At 50.0% G+C, this 18,990-nt stretch overlaps 1 pseudogene; it reads left to right on the top strand.

Annotated features, from left to right (window-relative positions):
- The first annotated feature begins 806 nt into the window (after positions 1 to 806).
- Positions 807 to 10,746, top strand: LOC130862930 (harmonin-binding protein USHBP1-like; annotated as a pseudogene).
- The last annotated feature ends 8,244 nt before the right edge of the window (positions 10,747 to 18,990 follow it).

Below are 18,990 nucleotides of genomic sequence, written 5' to 3'. Positions count from 1 at the left end.
GGCAGCAGGCGGATCTCTGTGAGTTCGAGACCAGCCTGGTCTACAAGAGCTAGTTCCAGGACAGGCTACAAAACCACAGAGAAACCCTATCTCAAAAAACCAAAAATAAAATAAAATAAATAAAAATAATAATAATAAAAAGATATTACAGTGGAGTAAGCCCCGCTGAACATGGGAACACAGAAAACCTGAGGAAATGGAGGGACCAAAGGTTTGGAATACGGGGGTAGCTGTTATCTTGGAGTGGGACAAGAATCCCCTACCCCACCCTGTCCCCGTTCTGTAGGAAGCTGACATCCTGGAGAAGGAAACAAGACAATAACTGTCCACGTGACCAGGGCAGGGGCATTCCTGTTTCTCAGCCCGTACCAGACCAGCCTTGGCCAGTGCAGCCTCAGTAGCCAGGGTGACCTGAGATGCACCCAGGGGCTCAGGCCTTTCCCAGGATGCCCTGGAGCAGAGTAGAGGGTGGACACACACACACACACACACACACACACACACACGAGAGGGAGTTTGGTGCTAGGAGAGTCCTGGGAAGAAAACAGATTCTTGGGATCCCTATCCCATGCCTCCATAGATAAGAGCAATGCCGTCAGGCAGCTGAGAGAAAAGGATTGTCAGGTAGAGAAGAGGGCGAGAGGTTGGGGCAAATGGACAAGAGTGGGTGCCATCAGGTGAGGCAGTCAAATATTCAAATGTGTTCAATCGATGCAGTTGACCCAAAACTCCTACGGGGGGGAAACCAAGGATCCAGGCCGACAAAGGGAATCTGAGAGCAGGCCGTGATCGGGGTGGAAGAAGCCATGAGTGCCCGGGCCACACGGCCCAGAAGTCGCCAAAGGGAGGCATCCTCCACCCGCAAGTGTGCTCCTCTTCCTGCTGTGCCCAATTCCATGGATCCCGGAGCCCAGGAGTGAGCCTGCTTCACTCAGAACCTACAGTGGTGGCGAGCAGTCATTCTTAGGGGGAGTTGGACCTGACAGCACAGAGCCTGCAGAATGGGGTGTCATTTATAGGGAGAGCTGGACCCAGTGGCTGAGAGCCTGCAGGATGGGGTGTCATTCTCAGGGGGAGCTGGACCTGAGGGCTGAGAGCCTTCGGGATGGAGTGTCATTTGCAGGGGGAGCTGGACCTGACAGCTGAGAGCCTTCGGGATGGGGTGTCATTTGCAGGGGGAGCTGGACCCAGTGGCTGAGAGCATGCAGGATGGGGTGTCATTTGCAGGGGGAGCTGGACCCAGTGGCTGAGAGTTCAGAGGAGGCAGAGACCACCAGTGGGAGATTCGAGGCCAAACTCGAGCTGCTTCCGGAACTCCTTAGTCCTGACCTGCAGAGACCCGGGAGCCGGTAGCATGAATTTAGTGCTTCTATTCCAGCAGGTGCCCCTCACAAAGCTGCCGCCCCCCACACATCTGCCTTAGCTTCCTCTTGCCTCCTCTCCTCCATCCTCTCCCTTCCCTTCCCTTTCCTCCTCAGCCACGCAGCTCACTGCCTGCTCACCCTTCCCAGGGACTCTGAGATCTAGCCCCAAAGCCCCTGCTGAGCCTCAGGTGGTTGGGGTCCCGGTTGTCTTCACAGGCCTGAGGATGATTATTGTGTGGGATCCCATGGGGCCCTAGCCTTGAAGCCAGAAGAAGGATGCAAGGCTGAGGTGGAAAGCCCCCAGAGCCCGCAGGCAGCCACCCCGGATACTGGCCCTGCTGAGATGTCAGTAGCCAGCTTGTTCCAGACCCTGCAGAGCAGGCTGAGCTCCCTTAAGGCCACCGTGGCCGCCTGGCGCCACTACTCCCTAAGCTTTGCAAGGCCAGCGGAAGGAGAAGACAGTGGCCAGGGGACACCTGGGTCCTTTGGTGGTCAGGAAGATGCTGGGTCTGGACAGCAGGAGGCAGCTCGCCTCATAGAGAGGAACACCTGGCTGCAGCTGGCCCTGGGAAGCCGGGAGGAGGAGTTGGTTTGTGCTCAATCTTCCCTGAAGGATGCCCAGGCAGAGAAGGAGACCCTGCAGAGACTGGTGAGCATTTGACTGGGGACAGGCAGATCCTGCCTCCCAAACACACTTGTTCAGTCAACAAACCGATGTGGAGTGATGAAAACCATGCCAGAGAAGGGACCAAGGAAGACAGCAAAGTAAAAGAGGGGTCTCGAGGCCCAGACTGAAGGTCAGAAGGAAGCCAGGTAGGGTGCACCCCAAGATCTCAGCGCTCTAGAAGCTGAGGAGAGACAATCTCAAGTGAAAGACTGCTCAGCCATAACCAAGGTCAAATTCTCCAATGTAGATTGAGTTGAAGGCCAGCCTGCTTGTTTTTTTTTTTCTTTTTAAGGTTCTGAGTACCTTGGCAATAGAGGCCTTGCCTGAAGAGTATGAGGCCTTGGGTACTGCACACACACACACACACACACACACCACCGAATAATCCTGTTTTAGTGTTTCTATTTGTGATAAAACACCACAACTAAAAGCAACTAGGGAGGAAGAAGTTTGTTGTTGTTATTGTTCTCATCTTAAAACTCTGAGGGAAGCTGGAATGGGAGCTCAAGGCAGGGAGCTGGAGGCAGGAGCTGATGCAGAGGCCATGGAGGGTGCTGCTTCCTGGCTTGCTCAGCCTGCTTTCTTATAGAATCCAGGACCACCAGCCCAGGTATGGCCCCACCCACAGTGAGCTAGGCTCTCCCACCTTAGTCATCAAGGAAATGTCCGCAGGTCTATCTGAGGGAAACGTTTTCTCAACTTTTAGTTTCCTCTTCCCAAATGACTGTAGCTGATGTCACAGTGACAGAACCAGCAGATCCTGAGGTCACTGTGGCTGGGATAGAGTCGGGGAGATGGCGGCAAGTGGGGGACCACCACAGTATTCAGGATGTGGCGGTGGAGCAGGATTTACCGCTGTGCTTTGTGTGTGGTGGGACCACAGAGGGTTCTGCGTCCCGAGGGGAACTGGACCCGCTGCAGTGCTTCGTTGCGCCATCTGCTGACTGTGGGAGGAACAGTCTGGTGGTAGACCACGCCCCTGATGGTGGGGGTGGGGTGACAGCAGAGAAGTGGGGAAGGGGACCTGAAAGGGGAAGATGATGGGAAATGTCAAACCCATCTATAGTGGAACAAGCCTGCAATGCTAAGAACTTCAGAGGCTGAGACAGGAGAATCACAATTTAACAGTAGCTTGGACAAGATAAGTAAACATTGTCTCAAAAGAGAAGGAAAACAGGCTGGACAGGCACAAAGCCCTGCCTAGACTCCTCCACTCTTAGTTTGCTGAGACTCCTCTTACCCACACAGAAATGAAATTCTCCTTCCACAGTGCACAGTTGAAATTCCAGCTGCACACAAGGTGCACGACTTTAATCCCAGCAATGGGGAGGCAGAGGCAGGCGGATCTCTGTGAGTTCGAGGCCAACCTGGCCTTCAAGAACTAGTTCCAGGACAGGCTCCAAAGCTACAGAGAAACCCTGTCTCGAAAAAACAAAGAAGCAAAAAATAAAAAAGAAAGAAAGAAAGAAAGAAGAAAAGAAAGGAGAGAGAGAGAGAGAGAGAGAGAGAGAGAGAGAGAGAGAGAGAGAGAGAGAAATTCCAGCTACATGGGAGACTGAGGCAGAAGAGTGGCTTGAGTTGGGGAGATCAAGACAACACAGAGAAACACTGAGTCTCTTAAAAATTTAGAAAGGAAAAAAGAGCAGTGGCTGCTTTTCCAGAGGATCCACGTTCAGGTCCCAGAACCCACTTGACAGCTCAAAACTGCCTGTAACTCCACTTCCCAGCAACCCAAAACCCTCACACAGACATGCATGCAGGCAAAACACTGATGTACATAAAATAATAAAAATAAATAAATCCTAAAAAAAAGTGGAGCTGTCCCTCCCTCCCCCACCCCCTGCTAGTAGCTGCAGTCCCCAGGTTGGGGGGGGGTAAGTGTTGAGTGGCAGTTGGGGACCTGTCTCACGTCATATGGACAGGGCTTGGCTGGGTTCCTGCTGCTGACAGAACTGTCTGTAGGTGAAGCCACAGTCTGATCCTCCAACACTGGCAGTTGCAGGAACTGGAGGATTCCCTGATGCAGCTGGAGGCTTCCCTGCCCACCCCCCTCCTCAGAGCAGGGTGTACAAACAGCAGCAACTCCAGCAGTTCTGGGGCAGAAGGGCAGCCCTGGGCACCTCAGGTGAGTCTGAAGTCTTTGAAGTCTTCAGAGTCTAGGTGGTAATGTCCTCTGCTTTTCCAGTGTCAGGTAAGTTTCAATGTGCACTTTATGGCTTCCCTAGTGGTGTGTGACAAAACTTTTCCTGGGGAGATACTGTACACATCAGCTCATCCCAGGTAGGGAGCCATGACACACGAGAGTACAGACACCACCAAAGTCCAACTTAGTCCACCAATGAGTTTACATATAGGATCATGAGTGAGGGGTTACATACATGAGCAGAAATGACTCAAAGACAGCTGCATCACCAAAGCCCACACCAGCATGGCTGACAGCTCACAAAGCTGAGAGCCTGGAGTGCAATTCACAGCCTGAAGGCAGCTCAGCACATTGGAGAGTGTCCCATCCAAGTGACTCTGGTCTAAACCTTTTCTGGCATCTGGCCTGATCTCTAGTCATCATTGAAACTATAATCAGCTGGTCTCAGAAGAACTTTTCTTACCCCAACAGGGAGGATCCTAGTGAATCTTCTGTTTCAGGGACTTCCTGAAGCTGTTTGGAGTTGTTTACTTCCCTGCTTAAGGAGTTTAGAATGTTTCTATCTCAGAGAAAACTGTTAATACAACACATAGTATCTGAAAAATCCTAAACAGGGCCTGGAGAGATGATTCATTGGATAGGGGTGCTAGTTGCTTTCACAGAGAACCAGGTCCAGTGCCCAGCACCCACATCTCACAAAGATCTGTAACTCTAGTTCCAGGGATCTGATACCCTCTTCAGAGCTCCACAGGCACATGGTAGACAGACAGACTTGCAGACAAACATCCATACACTTAAAATTAAAGTAAAAAAGAAGAAGCTTAAATCACTAATTTTCTACTTAGGGGCCTGAGACAAAAGGATCATGACCAATAACTGTAGAGAGACCCTGTCTCCAGATAAAACAATAAGCATTGGTGAGATAGCTCAGCTGGAAAGAGTACCTGCTGCCAAGTCTGATGAGCTGGATTCAATTCCTGGAACTCCCTGAGTAGAAACAGAGAACTGGCTTCCACAGTTGTCCTTGGACATTGATTCATGTATCATGTAACACACATGCATACATCCCACATGTGTGCACTAACATACATGTAAGACACAAACCAAAGCTGAAGTTGTGTCTCAGTGATGCAGCAGGTATATAGCAGGTTCCAAGGCCCTGGTTCTACCCCCAGCCCTGCCAAAACAGAGGATGATGAGTAAATCAAGTCATGTCCTCCTGGCAGGACTCCCCCTTGGCTCACCCTCTTCTCCAATGCCTCCGGAGTGACTCCAGCACCCACATCTTTGGGTGCCTTTCCACACAGCCTTCAGCCCCTGAGATGCACCTCATGGAAGACCAGATAGGACAGCTCCAAGGGTGAGTGACTTGAGTCACAGCTGCTGAGCTTTTAAGGACACCATGCCTCCTGCCCCTGGGTTGTGAGAGAGATGGAGGGGAGGAAACTGGGCTCTGGCTGATTGGGGTCTCACTCATCTTCACTGTTGCTCTTCTTTGGAGGCAGAAGCATTGAGAAGTTGAAGTGCTTCAACCGCCTCCTGCTGGCTGTGCTCCAGGGTCACAAGGGCTGCTGTGAGAGCCTTAGTATGCAGCTGGGCCAGCGGGAGGCTGAGACCACAGCCCTGTGCCTGGCCCTGCAATACAGGTCTGTGCCTACTGCCAATGACGGTGGTGGCTGGGAGTGGGGCGGGGCTGCATCCCAAGATGAGCCTATGTAAAGAGGGACATAGGGCCTTCAGAAGGCACAGGGCCTTACCATGAGGTCTTGTTCTGACCCATAAAGTATGTAGGGTGGGGGCTGTCTTTTAGTGGTTTGTGGTATTTTTATTTGAGATGGGGTCTCACTGTATAGTTGACCTGGTTGGCCTGGAACTTGCTATGTGGCCCAGGCTGGCTTTGAATCCATAGAGCTCTGCCTACCTCTTGCTGGGCTGGGACTGAGTGCTGAAACACTCAGATCCTGTCCCACAGCGAGGATTGTGAGGAGGCAAATGGAGTGCTGCTCACTCTGAGGACTGCTGGAGCTGGAGCCACCAAGAATGACCTGCAGGCTGCAGAGACAGAGGCATCTAGGCTGCTGGTGGAGAAGGAAGCTGCTGTGGATGGAGAGATACCTTGGCCCAGGTACCCTCAGGAAGCACAAGAGCTACGCTGAACTATGGGGTGCATGTCCCAGAGCCTGCTGCATATGGGGATGTAATGTCCCTGTCATGGGGCCTGACTGGAATAGGCCATTCAGTGACACCAAGTGTGGCGACACAAACCTTTGATCCCAGCACTCAGGAGGCAGAGTTTGAGGAGCTCAAGGTCAGCCTGGTCTACATAGCAAGTTCTAGGCCATACTGGTCTACACAGTGAGATTCTGTCTCAAATAAATAAATACAACACCAAACATACAAGCAAATCACCACATAGTCTCACATAGATGCATAGACCCTGGTTTCAACCTCTAAAGCTGGAGGGAAAAATCAGTGAAAAGAAAAATTATTAAATTTTGGATTTTGACTTCAGAAGTGTCAATCCATCATGGCAACAGGAAGCAGAGAGCAGGAATTGCCCAGGCATGGTGTAGCCCTAAATCAAGGAGGCACTGTAAAGCCCTGTGGGGGCCTGGCAGGGTGAGCAATGCCCTTTATTCTGCCGTCTGTCGCGGTACCTGTGAACTCACTGCAGAGAGCGTCTCAGCTGTCCGTGCAGCCTCAGTGTCCAGTACGGACTGTGCATACCACATAATTACATACAAACTCCCCTGGTGGTCTTCCTACCATCTAGGTTCCACCACCTTGCTATGTATCTGACCCTCCTGCCTCCACCTCCTGAGAGCCGGGATGGAGCCACATGCATGCTGGGCAAGCTCTCTGTGGACTGAGCCCCAGCAGCTGCCATATTATCTGCTGGAAGACTGCCCCATGGGGACAGTTATGTAGCACAATATCCGTCCTGTCTCCTGTAGCCCTGAGGGCAGCAGTGTGTACAAGCCTACACCACAGGAACTGGCTGCTCAGCTCCATGGCTATATCCAGCATCTCCGGGAACACTGGGCTCTGGTGAAGATCCCCCCGGCACTCAGCCCTGACACCACACCCTGGCCCACTATGCCCCACGCAGAAGCAACAGTGCAGGCCATTGTGGAAATACAACCTGGCCCAGCCCTACCTCGGATAGAGAAGTCTCAGATCCAGCAGGACCTGGTGGCTACTCGGGTAGGAATGTGTTGACAATGTCACAACACACTCTTGATGATGTCAGTGGAGAACAGAGGCAAGCAGTGTTTCCCTTGGATGGCTGTCCCACCTGGTCCTGTATTCACTCAGTCCCAAAGAAACACGGAGGCTTATATTATTATAAACTGTTTGGCCTTTAGCTAAAGTTAATTATGAACTAGCTCTTACAATTTAAATTAACCCATAATTCCTGTCTATGTTTAGACACGTGGCTTGGTACCTTTTATCAGTGAGGCATTCTCATCTTACTTCCTCTGAGTCTGCCCTGCCTCTACTTCCTGCCTGGCTACTGGTCAATCAGCGTTCTATTAAACCAATATGAGTGACAGATCTTTACAGTGTACAAAAGCATTATCCCACAGCAATAAGCAGTTGGCTTCTTATATGAAGAATTAGAGTTGAGGAGGTTTTTGTTTGTTTGTTTGTTTGTTTATTTTTTCCAAGACAGGGTTTTTCTCTAGCCTTTGATCCTGTCCTGGAACTCACTCTATAGACAAGGCTGGCCTCAAACTCACAGAGATCCTTCTCCCTCTGCCTCCCAAGCACTGGAGTTGAGGTTTTGAGGGATGCATAGGAGTTTCTCCTCCTGATTAGGTTTTCCTTAAGATTCTGTAAGTTGCCAGGCAGTGGTGGTGCACGCCTTTAATCCCAGCAGTCGGGAGGCAGAGGCAGGCGGATCTCTGGGAGTTCGAGGCCAGCCTGGTCTACAAGAGCTAGTTCCAGGACAGGCTCCAAAGCTACAGAGAAACCCTGTCTCAAAAAACAAACAAAAAAAACCACCACCAACAAAAAAAAGATTCTGTAAGTTACCTTTATGTTGCTATGATGAAATCCCTGGCAGGAACAATTCCAGCAGAAGGTCTGTTCAGCGTGGCTGGCAGTGACAGGGTGCAGTCCATCATTAAGTTGTGACTGCGAGAGCCTGAGGCAGCTGGTCACATTGCTTGCATCTGCACTTAGGAGGCGAGAGAAATGCATGCAGCCCAGGACCCCACCTCCACCCACTACTCTAACTTAGATACTTCTTCACAGGTGTGTCCTCAGGGTTGGGGTGATTTTAGATCCCATCAAGTTGACAACCAAGATCAGCCACTGCAAGAGGTGTTCCCAACATCCTCTTCCCAGGGCAATGAGTTCCTGGGGCTGGGGGCAGGGTGGCTCCGTAGTACAGCACTTGCCTAGCACAAATGAAAACCTCTTTGCTCTCTGACTCCTGACTCTTGGCCCCTGCAGGACAGTCTGGTGGACTTGGTGCTGTGGCTGCAGCTGTCCAGGCGAGAAAAGTGCGGGCTGGAGCTGCGGGAGTCAGCGCTGAGGGCCCAGGGCCCCGCCCACCTTCTGCAACTGCAGCAGCTTCGCTGGGAGTGGACTCACCTGGCTGGAGAAGGCAGCAGAGGAGGCAGCAGCGAGGACCCGAGCAGCAAAGAGGAGGACGACCAGGAGGTTGAACAGCAACACTACCAGGTACTGTGCCCACCGACTGGGCGCCTCTGAGCATCCTTCTGCCCAAAGAACAAGCGGTAAAGGCACTTGCTGCCGACCCCAGGTCAGTTCCCAGGGGTGCAGGTCTAAGTATTAAAAATGGGGGCGGGGGAGCAGATGGAGCGGTGGCTCAGTAGTTAAGAGCTAGGGCTGCTTTTGCAGAGGACCCAGGCTGGAGTTCAGCACTCACACGGTGTTCACAACCGTCTGTAACTTTAGATCCAGAGTGTCCAACCTGTTCTGGACTTTGGGTACATGCTACACAGACATAGGCTTGTAAACACCCATACACAGAAAATGAAAATCAATGAAACTTTTTAAATAACAACAAATAATTAGAAATCAGGAGAGAGGGACTACTGAAAATCTTGGGGTGCCTCAGCAGAGCTGGGAATCAGGTCCCTTTGTGTGTTCTTAGCTCCATTAAAAAGTAATTTAAGAATGTAGCTAAAAGAAACTCAATTTATTAGAATTTGAAAGGAAAATCCCAGGGCAGGCAAGCTCCCTGAAGGGAGGAGGGGGGTGGTCCAAGGAGCTTTAGCCCTTGGTGAGGAATCTGCTTCACTTAGGTTCTTAAAGTGCAGTGAGGTTCTGACAGTATCCAAAGGAAAGGAAAACATCCTGAGTCATCCTCGCAAGGGGGAGCCCCAGACCTCATGGAGATGCTGGCACATGTGTCCCATCCTCTTCACTTGGGCCCACACAGTGGGTAGAGGATGCTACCCACGAGTTGTCTTCTGACCGCCACATGCACACTGTGGCACATGTATGCATGCACATACAACATTAGTAAATAAATACAGTAAATAGTGTAATAATAAAAATCAATCTGGCCAGGTGTGGTGGTGCACGCCTTTAATCCTAGCCTTTGGGAGGCAGAGGCAGGCGGGTCTCCATGAGTTCAAGGCCAGCCTGGTCTGCAAATCCAGTTCTAGGACAGCCAGGGCAACACAGAGAAACACTGACTTAAAGAGAACAAAACAAAGCCCTGACTGGGAGCAGGGCGCCTTCGATGTCCAGCCTGGGCTAAACACAGCATACACATTGTCTCTTCTCTCCTCTCCACTTCCCTTAGGGCCCTCCTGCCCTCCCCGGTGGCCAGATGGGCAGAGCATGGGATTCTGAGACCTTATCCCAGGAACTGTCGGCATCCCTCGCCAGGTGTGTGTCAGGGGTAAGCGGCCGTGTCGGGAGGAGAGCGAGAGGGTTGGGAGTGACTGGGGTAGTCTCTATCACCCTTGCAGGACAGCAGGCCTTCGGGCACAGCTGGGATCCCTGCGGCAGCAGCTGGAACAGGTGGCTCAGAAGGGCCAGACCAGATGTGCTCAAAGTGCAGAGCTGAACCGAGAGCTGTGCAAGGCTCACAGGTGGGTCTCAGAAGCAACCCCTCTTCTCAGAAAGGCAGCAGCAAGCCCACAGCCTCTGCCTTTAGTTTAGACAGGCCTGTGAATCATAGCCAGGAATCTCCCCTCCCCTGGCAGCTCCCTGGTCTTGGCCTTCAGAGGAGCCCACCAGAAGCAGGAAGAACAGTGCCGGAAGTTGGAGCAGCAGATTGCTCAGATGCAGGCCCAGCAGGCAGAGGAGCTGACGATGCTGGCAGCCACCGCCAGAGTCCTGGAGAAGCCCGGGACTCCACAGCCAGGCCAGACTTTCCTGTAGGACCCAGACCAAACTTGCATGTAACATGCAGCTGTGGCAGGCATGTCATAGAATGTCTTGTCATGGGCTGCAGAGATGGCTTAGCGGTTCTTGCAGAGGACCTGGGTTCAGTTCCTGCTCTCCACAGCCAGTACCTGTAATGTCAAGGAGGAGGATCTGTCGCCCTCTTCTGAACGCTACAGGCTCTACAGTAATGCGCACATACACACTCTTAATGAGTAAACTGCCCTGTTGTGACATCATACCATCTGTCGTTTGTCCCTGTGGCCAGACCACCTTCCGAGTAGGTGCTGAGTTTCCCAGAGGAGGACAGAGATGGGAAGCGTTCAGGTTAGAGGTGTTCCCAGGTGTGCTGGGGAAGAGGACTCCCAGACTGCTTTGGGACTGCATTTAGAGGAAGAAAAGGGTGGGATGGTTGCTCATAAGTAGCTCATGTGCTTGAAGCCCTCAGAGTTGCCTCTGCCTGCCCATCCCACCAGCACTGGGTTCTGTCCGCAGCACTGCACAAAGGGAAGTCTGCCCCTGCCTGTAATGCCGGGACTGGGGTTCATGGCTTTCCTTGACTACAGCCCAGACTACATGAGACAGCATCTAATTGCAGTGCACAACTCCGCCAGCAGAGAAGACGACCACAACAGGATTCTTCTTGGAACGTACTTTATTGGAGCGCAGAAGACTGAAGATAAGATGGAGGCGAAAAGACCCCGAGCCCGACCATGTGCGGGGGAATATATACAGTGCCTGGTCCGCCTATGACGTGTCATTGCTTGATTGGCTCGGCCCACACTGAGGCGATCGCGTGAGCAAGACGTGTGAGCAATTGATAGGTGGAATTCAAACCACTCTTGGGCCAGAGGTGAGTGTGCGCAGAAGTTGTTTACTAACTAGGGACAACTAGCAAATGGCGACAACGGGCTTAGTGCCAGACCCTGAGAACACGACAGTGCCGTGGCACGCTACATCTCCCCCTTTTTTGGTTTAAAACAGAACACCCGATCTAGTGGGGAATTTCATGATTTTCCTCACGATCAAGGGTGCAAGAGTACCCTAGTCCAACATCCTCTCGAGTGCTAGGACAACAAGGTCAACGAGGTGCAAGGACTGTAAGACCTGGTGAAAGAGACAGAGAAGATGGGTGCAAAGATGCACCTATCTCCGTGCAATGCCCTAAGGCTGGAGGTGCCAAGGCTGCATCTTGCTCAGAGGCCATCAGCAAAGATGCACCTATCTCCATGCAATGTCCTAAGGCTGGAGGTGCCAAGGCTGCATCTTGCTCAGAGGCCATCAGCAAAGATGCACCTATCTCCGTGCAATGTCCTAAGACTGGAGGTGCCGAGGCTGCATCTTGCTCAGAGACCATCTTTAAGGCTGCTTAGCCAGACCTGGGGGGAGACTCCTTGTTCGAGGGCAGCAAGAGCCTGTACCATAATTGCTTTGTCCCTGCGCAGGCATGTCCTAAATCGGCAAAGGAGCCATAAGCATATGACCACATCAAGGCAGCACAGGGCACTGAACAATCCCATACCCACCCACTCTTTGAAATAAGAAAAGGCAGAGTAAAGCCAGTCGAAAAACTGCCCAAGAGTGAGAGGCTGCAGGCGGGTGCTATTCAAAATGGTGATTTGGAACAGCTGCTCTTGAAGTAGCAGTTCCGTCTCTTGCGACCAATTTCCTGCCAGGTATCGTCCAATTCGTTCAGACTCGTTCCTGGAATTATTAAAAACAAGAGAAGTAATGAAAACATGTTTCTGATGTGCTATGCAACCAACTTGAACTAAGCTGGCTAACTCATCAATCTGAGTTTGTAGGAAATCGATCCTCTGATTAGCAGCCACTATGCCTGATAGCATGTGTTTGCTGATTTTGGTCTGAGTATCTAACACATCTGCAGTTTTGGTAACAATCTCGTTAATGGCGGCAGCCGTTTGTGTCTGGCTAGCCATCACCACTCCTGCTGTAATAGCGGCTGCTGAGGACACCACAATAGCAGTGACTATGGCAGCGGTAATTCCAAGATCACGCCGCTCACGTAGGAGCATAGCAATAGGGAACTGTTCAGAGTCAGCCTCCACAGGGAGGGGTACAAATGTAGGAACTTTTAGCACTATCGCCAGTTTCCATGTTCCATTCCAGCATTCAGACAAAAAACACTCCACTGAGGCATTCTTACAATCAACCTCGCTTCCATTGGTAATATTGCAAGTAATAAAACAAATCGGGAAGGCAAGCAGACTGCGGCCTCTGGGAGAGTATGATTACTTAACTCTTCTGATTGAATATAACGAAGCCGCCTTCCTAGTTCTGCTTGTTCACTAATAGTGCCTGTAACATTGAGCAGCCATGTTGTAATTGGCCGAAGTTGTGCCAAAGCAGAAACATCTGCCGTAGCTCCTGCCTCATTAGAGAGCAGCCATTGGTACCAGGACCATCCTGACCCTATTGTGGATTTTTCATTGGTTTTATTATAAAAATAACTTTTCATGGAGGGGGATAAGGAAAACCCAAATGTAACCTGTTCCTTTTCCCAAGTTCTTGCTTGGCAGGCGGTAAAGGTGGGTGGAAACGAAAAATCCGGATTGCAATGTGGTGATGCTCTGAAATAAGTCATATTCCTTACGAATGATCCTGTTCCAGTAGGCACCACGGATTCTACTCGCATGGCCAAGGTAGTAGCACTTACGGCCGATGCATTACTACCTGACCCAGACCCTTGTGATGTTCCTGATGCTACTTGACTGAGTGCTTCACTCAACATATTTGTCCCTATCTTGCTATGCACCAAAGGATCCATCCAATTAGTAAGATTTTGACGTCGGAGCCAAATGCAAGGGGGTTTCTTATCTAAGGAAAAGCACATGGTTCCATTTAAATCAACTCTGGTTGCATTAAAATTTTCTGATTTTGGTTCTGGGCTAGGTAAACAGGGTGCATCCATATCACAGGAGGTGGAGAATAATGTGGGTAAAAGGGATGAATTAGCATGAACTGGTATTGGTACGGGCCATGCCCTCGTCACCGCCAAGAGTGTCATCTTCTTTGCATCTGTTTGAGTCACCCACAGCAGGATGATCAGCATCCACTGGGTTGTCTTCATCCTCCGCAGCGATCTTCAATTCTCTGGTCAGTCTTACTGGCACCCAGATTGGGTCCTCCTGGTCCTGTGGGAAAACACAAACAGCTCCCCTGGATCTGGCAATCACCAGATCTGGTCCACTCCATTTATTTTTTAACACATCTTTCCACTTTACTAGGGTGGATTCTATTGCGCTCATGCTGGCATGTTTATCAGCAGGTGAGCGATCTTTATCATCCAAGGTTAAAAAATTCAAGGTAAATGTTGCCAAGGATATACTACTATTTCTTGGTAGAAGGCCATGGCCTATTCCTCCTTTTTGTTTTTGTAAAAGTTCCTTCAGGGAGCAATTAGCTCTCTCAACTATTCCTTGTCCTTGTGGGTTGTACGGCAGGCCGGTATGATGTTGAACACCCATGCGTTCACAGAAACCTTTAAATGTTCTGGATGTATAAGCCGGGCCATTGTCCGTTTTTAAGCACCGGGGCTTGCCCCAAGTGGCCCAAGCCTCCAAACAATGTGTTACCACATTGGTGACCTTCTCACCAGTCAGGGGTGTGGCATGAATAACCCCTGAACAAGTATCTACTGATACATGAACATATTTAAGGCGCCCAAAGGTGGGCACATGGGTGACGTCCATCTGCCAAAGGTCCCCGGGCTTAAGACCCCTAGGATTGACTCCAACATGGGGAAGATGATGAAAGGAAACACATGCTTCACAAGCCTTAACTATTTCCCTGGCATTTTGTCTGGTTATGCCAAATTTTAATCTCAAGACTTTAGCAGACACATGATATAATTGATGGAACTGCTTTGCGGCTGCTACGGGGTCCATAATTAAAGATGGAAAAGCTTTTGTTGCAGCATCAGCTTGTGCATTAGCATCTGCCAAAGGGCCAGACAAAAGGGAATGAGCTCTAATATGGGTAATATAGAAGGGATATTTCCTGCTCCTGATCTCTTGACGAAGAGCCAGGAAAAACAGGATACAGGACTAGTAGTTGATATTATTGCTGAGGCCTCTAGACATCGGAGCACATTAACTACATAAAGAGAATCCAAATAGATGTTCAAGGGTCCTGGGAAGTTGCAAAACACCTCCAACACCATTTGACACTCAACTATTTGCGGTCTGTCGGACTGGAAACATTTCGTCACTGTCTCTCCTCCCAGGATCACATAAGCTCCTTTGCCTGTGCTGGAACCATCAGTAAAAACCGTAACTGCCGCTTCCAGTGGATGTGAGGCTGTTATTTTAGGAAAAACCACCGGATGGTGCGTAATAAATTGTAACAATTTATCTGATGGATAGTGATTATCAAATCTGCCATTAAAGGTGGTAATCAACATGGCCCAGTCATCTACGGTGGCACATAAAATTTGAATCTCTTTAGGATTATATGGCTGTATAAGCAATTGAGGTTGCATAGCAAAATATGTCAAAGACAATTTTATGCCTATCATAGCAATAGTAGAGACTGCAGCAGGATAATATTGAATAACCTTAGGGATGGAGGCATGGGCATGGATCCACAACAAAGGTCCCTCCTGCCAGAGTACTGCAGTAGAGGCTTCTTCAGTTGGCAAGATACACAATGATAAGGGTTTGTTGTAGTCAATGCATTGTAATTGTGCCTCTTCTATAGCCTTTTCCACCTTTCTGAGGGCCAACCTAGCTTCCTCAGTTAGATATCTGGGAGAGGTGACTCTGGAATCCCCTTCTAATATTTTAAACAGCGGCCGGAGTTCCGCAGTGGTTATTTTGAGGTACAGACGAAGCCAGTTTATGTCTCCCAGGAGACATTGAAAATCATTTAATGTCTTTAAGGCACCCACTCTTAGCTGTACCTTTTGAGGGCGTTTATACTTTGGACATATAACAGTTCCCAAAAAACGGCCCACGAGATCTCTCGGTACCTTCTCAGGGGCTATTAACAACCCTCTGGCCTTAAGAGCTTCTGCTGTACTAGCAAATACTGTTTCCAACATATCATTGTATGGAGCTGCTATCAAAATGTCATCCATATAATGGCACATCCTAACAATAGGGTAAGCCTTTTGAATGGGCTCAAGTGCTAATTGGACATATAACTGACACATAGTAGGACTATTGGCCATTCCTTGAGGTATAACTCTCCATTGAAACCTCTTGTCAGGTTCTTCATGATTGACAGATGGAATGGTAAAGGCAAAACGCTTACAGTCCTCCCTCGCTAGTGGGATGGAAAAGAAACAGTCCTTAATGTCAATAATAATTGTTGGCCAGTCCTTAGGAATGCTAGAGAGTAAAGGTAGGCCGCGCTGTACTGATCCTAACAGTTGCATTTGTTGATTAACAGCGCAAAGGTCATGTAAGAGCCTTCATTTGCCTGACTTCTTTTTAATAACAAAATAGGAGTATTCCAGGGAGAATGGGAAACTTCTAAATGTTCCAGGGAGAGTTGCTCCTGGACCAGAGAGTAGGCGGCTTCTAATTTTTCTTTGGAAAGGGGCCACTGAGGGACCCAGACTGGAGTGTTTGTGGTCCAGGGTATACGAATGGCATCCTCAGAGGCCCCTATGAAAAACCCAGCCTCTTTTGCCCCTGATTTCCTACAGGCTCCAGGGGGCATGTTATCCCCTGGTGGTTCTTTCCAAGTCCTTTCCCTGGGACATAACCCGCATCAAGCATAAGGCGCTGACTGGTCTCAGAATAGTCAGTAGTAAGCCTCATTTTCATCTGCCTCAATATGTCCCGGCCCCACAGAAAGACTGGTAGACTGAGCACAAAGGGCTGTATTCTACCGGTCTGTCCTTCCTCACAAACCCAAACCAACTCGTTGGTGCTGACTTCTGGTGTATTTGCGTACCCCAGCCCTTGCAAGAATTGTGAGGAAGACTGTAGGGGCCAGTGAGCTGGCCACTCTCCCTTTCTAATGATGCTACGATCTGCCCCAGTATCCAAAAGGCCTTTGAAGTGTTTTCCTTCTATCTTTAGGCCTAGCATGGGTCGTTTTTCGAGTCCCAGGGACAGATACACCATATCTACACCTGTGGATCTGAACCCCTTTTCTCCTCTAACGGTCTCTTTGGCAGGAAATCTGTTGTGTAAGCTTGGCAATATTAATAACTGGGCTATGCGATCCCCTGGCGAGATAACTGAGATTCCTCGAGGGGATGCACACATGACTTTAACTACTCCTGTATAATCTGGGTCTATGACTCCCGGAGTCACCACCAATCCCCTCAAGGCTGAAGAGGACCGTCCCAACAAGAGGCCGACCGTGTCCTTTGGTAAGGGACCTTGGAAGTCAGATTCAAGGGGTTGCACCCCCATCTGAGGGGTTAGTACCACCCGGGTGGTGGCACAGATGTCCAACCCTGCAGAGCCTGAGGTTGCTCTTCTGGCTTCTGTGGGAGATGTTCTGTCTGACCCTGCAGTGCCCCATACATTTGAGGGCCCTGGGGACGAGGGCCCCGTTTGCCGTTTTTTGACCCAGGTGGTGTTGTTATGGGTCGCCCATTAATGTCCTTGACTGATCTACATTCATTGGCCCAGTGTTTCCCCTTTTTACATAGAGGGCATAAGCTGGGTTGACGGCCTCCCTCACCAGTTCTCTGGCTTCCATTTGGGCAATTCTTTCTCACGTGTCCAGGTTTACCACATTTAAAGCATACTCCATTCTTTCCCCCTGTGGTCCTGGCAGCAGCTAGTACTGCGGCCACTAAGCCTCCGTTGGATAATGGCCCTCCAATTTCTCTATAAGCTTTCATCCAAGCCTGAAGGCCCTTCCCCTTCCAGGGCATAATAGCCCTCCGGCAATCTTTAGTGCATTGCTTGAATATAAGCTGTCCGATCAAGGGCATAGATTGATCTGTGTCTCCAAAAATTCTTCCTGCAGCCTCTATCATACGAGCCACAAAGTCTGAAAACGGCTCCGTCGGCCCCTGAATAATCTTAGTCAACTTGCCAGACACTTGGCCTCTATGCTTGCCCTCTATTGGGCAAAGACTTCCAGGCCCTAATGGCCATTTCGTTAATCTGCTGATATACTTGTATTGGAAAAACTGTCTGGTTATTAATCCATTGCCCTTGTCCTAGTAACATATCAGCCATCCAAGCGGCATTGCCATTAGTCGCATTAGTGCGGGCCTGTGCGATGGCAAGATCAGTATATATACATTAATATCCAGGTATTGTCCTAAAGAAACACATGCTTTTACTGTGCTCATCCAATCAGCGGGGGTCATAGCTGACTGCCCTAAACGCTCCACCAACCCTAGAGTAAAGCTGGCTGATACTCCGTAAGTCTGTGTAGCCTCCGCCAAATCCCTTAGTTGTTTATATCCTATTGGCTCGTGATATCTCTGTCCAGTATTGGGGTCTTGAAAAACAGGGTAAGCACTGACCAATTTATTCCAGGTGCTATGCTTGATAAAGGAAGCAGATGCCGCTGAAGGCGCCGTTGGTCTATGACAAGAATCGTAGGGCACAGGCTTAGTATATTTTGGGCTATACTGCTCTCTCTCGCACTGTGCCGCTTGCTTCCTCTAAATCTTGCTCCTCCTCCTCATCCAACCAATCCTCCTCATCCAAAGATTGGTCAATAGAAAAATTAGCAAACTCATCCAAAGGTGGATATATACTTTTCTTTTCTGGGGTAGCGCTATTCTGGAATTCCTTTTCTCCCTTCCGAGAGCTATTGTCACTCTCCTTAGTTTCTTTCCTTTTAGGTCCTCCCTTTCCTTTTGATTCTGACTCTGACATGCTGTCCTGGTAGGCAGAGAGTGCTCTGCGGCCTTCCTTCAATGCCTCGACACACTTACCTTCCTTCAGACAAGCCCTCACTAATCTCCATAGGGGAAGTGTCCCCAGTCGGAGTTCTTCGGCTGCCTCAAGTTCTTTACCCAATTTCTCCCAGCAGGGAAGATTAATGTCCCCCGAACCAGTGACCCAAGGAGCTGCTTGATCCACGTCCTCCAAGAACTTCCTCAAAGTTCCATCCAAGACTTTCAGGTCTCGGGTTCTCAGTAGTCGCTGGAGCGGACGCAAAATTGAGCTCACATTCGCTGAACCAGAGGCAGCATTCCCCATGCTGTGTGCTTACCTACGCACAACTTATACACGGGGGAAATGCCGACCTATCTACACCGGACTTACTTTCGCTTTGCCTATGACAGGTCCCAGCGGACACACTCCCGTCCCGGCTTATGACAGCATAAGAAGAAACAGCACAACAAAACAGCGATGAACGCAAGAAAAAGAGTCGATCAGTGGATCGACTCCCCCCACCAGCATGTCAGGAAATCAACTTTCAGAGGACTTACCGGCGCCACCGCTCCACACGTCCAAGTTCTGAATCCTCTCACTGATGTGAGGGTCTTTTGCCTGGTG

This window comes from Chionomys nivalis, chromosome 20 (assembly GCF_950005125.1).
Source record: "Chionomys nivalis chromosome 20, mChiNiv1.1, whole genome shotgun sequence".
Taxonomy (NCBI): Eukaryota; Metazoa; Chordata; class Mammalia; order Rodentia; family Cricetidae; genus Chionomys; species Chionomys nivalis.
This window is presented reverse-complemented; position numbering and strand designations above follow the sequence as displayed.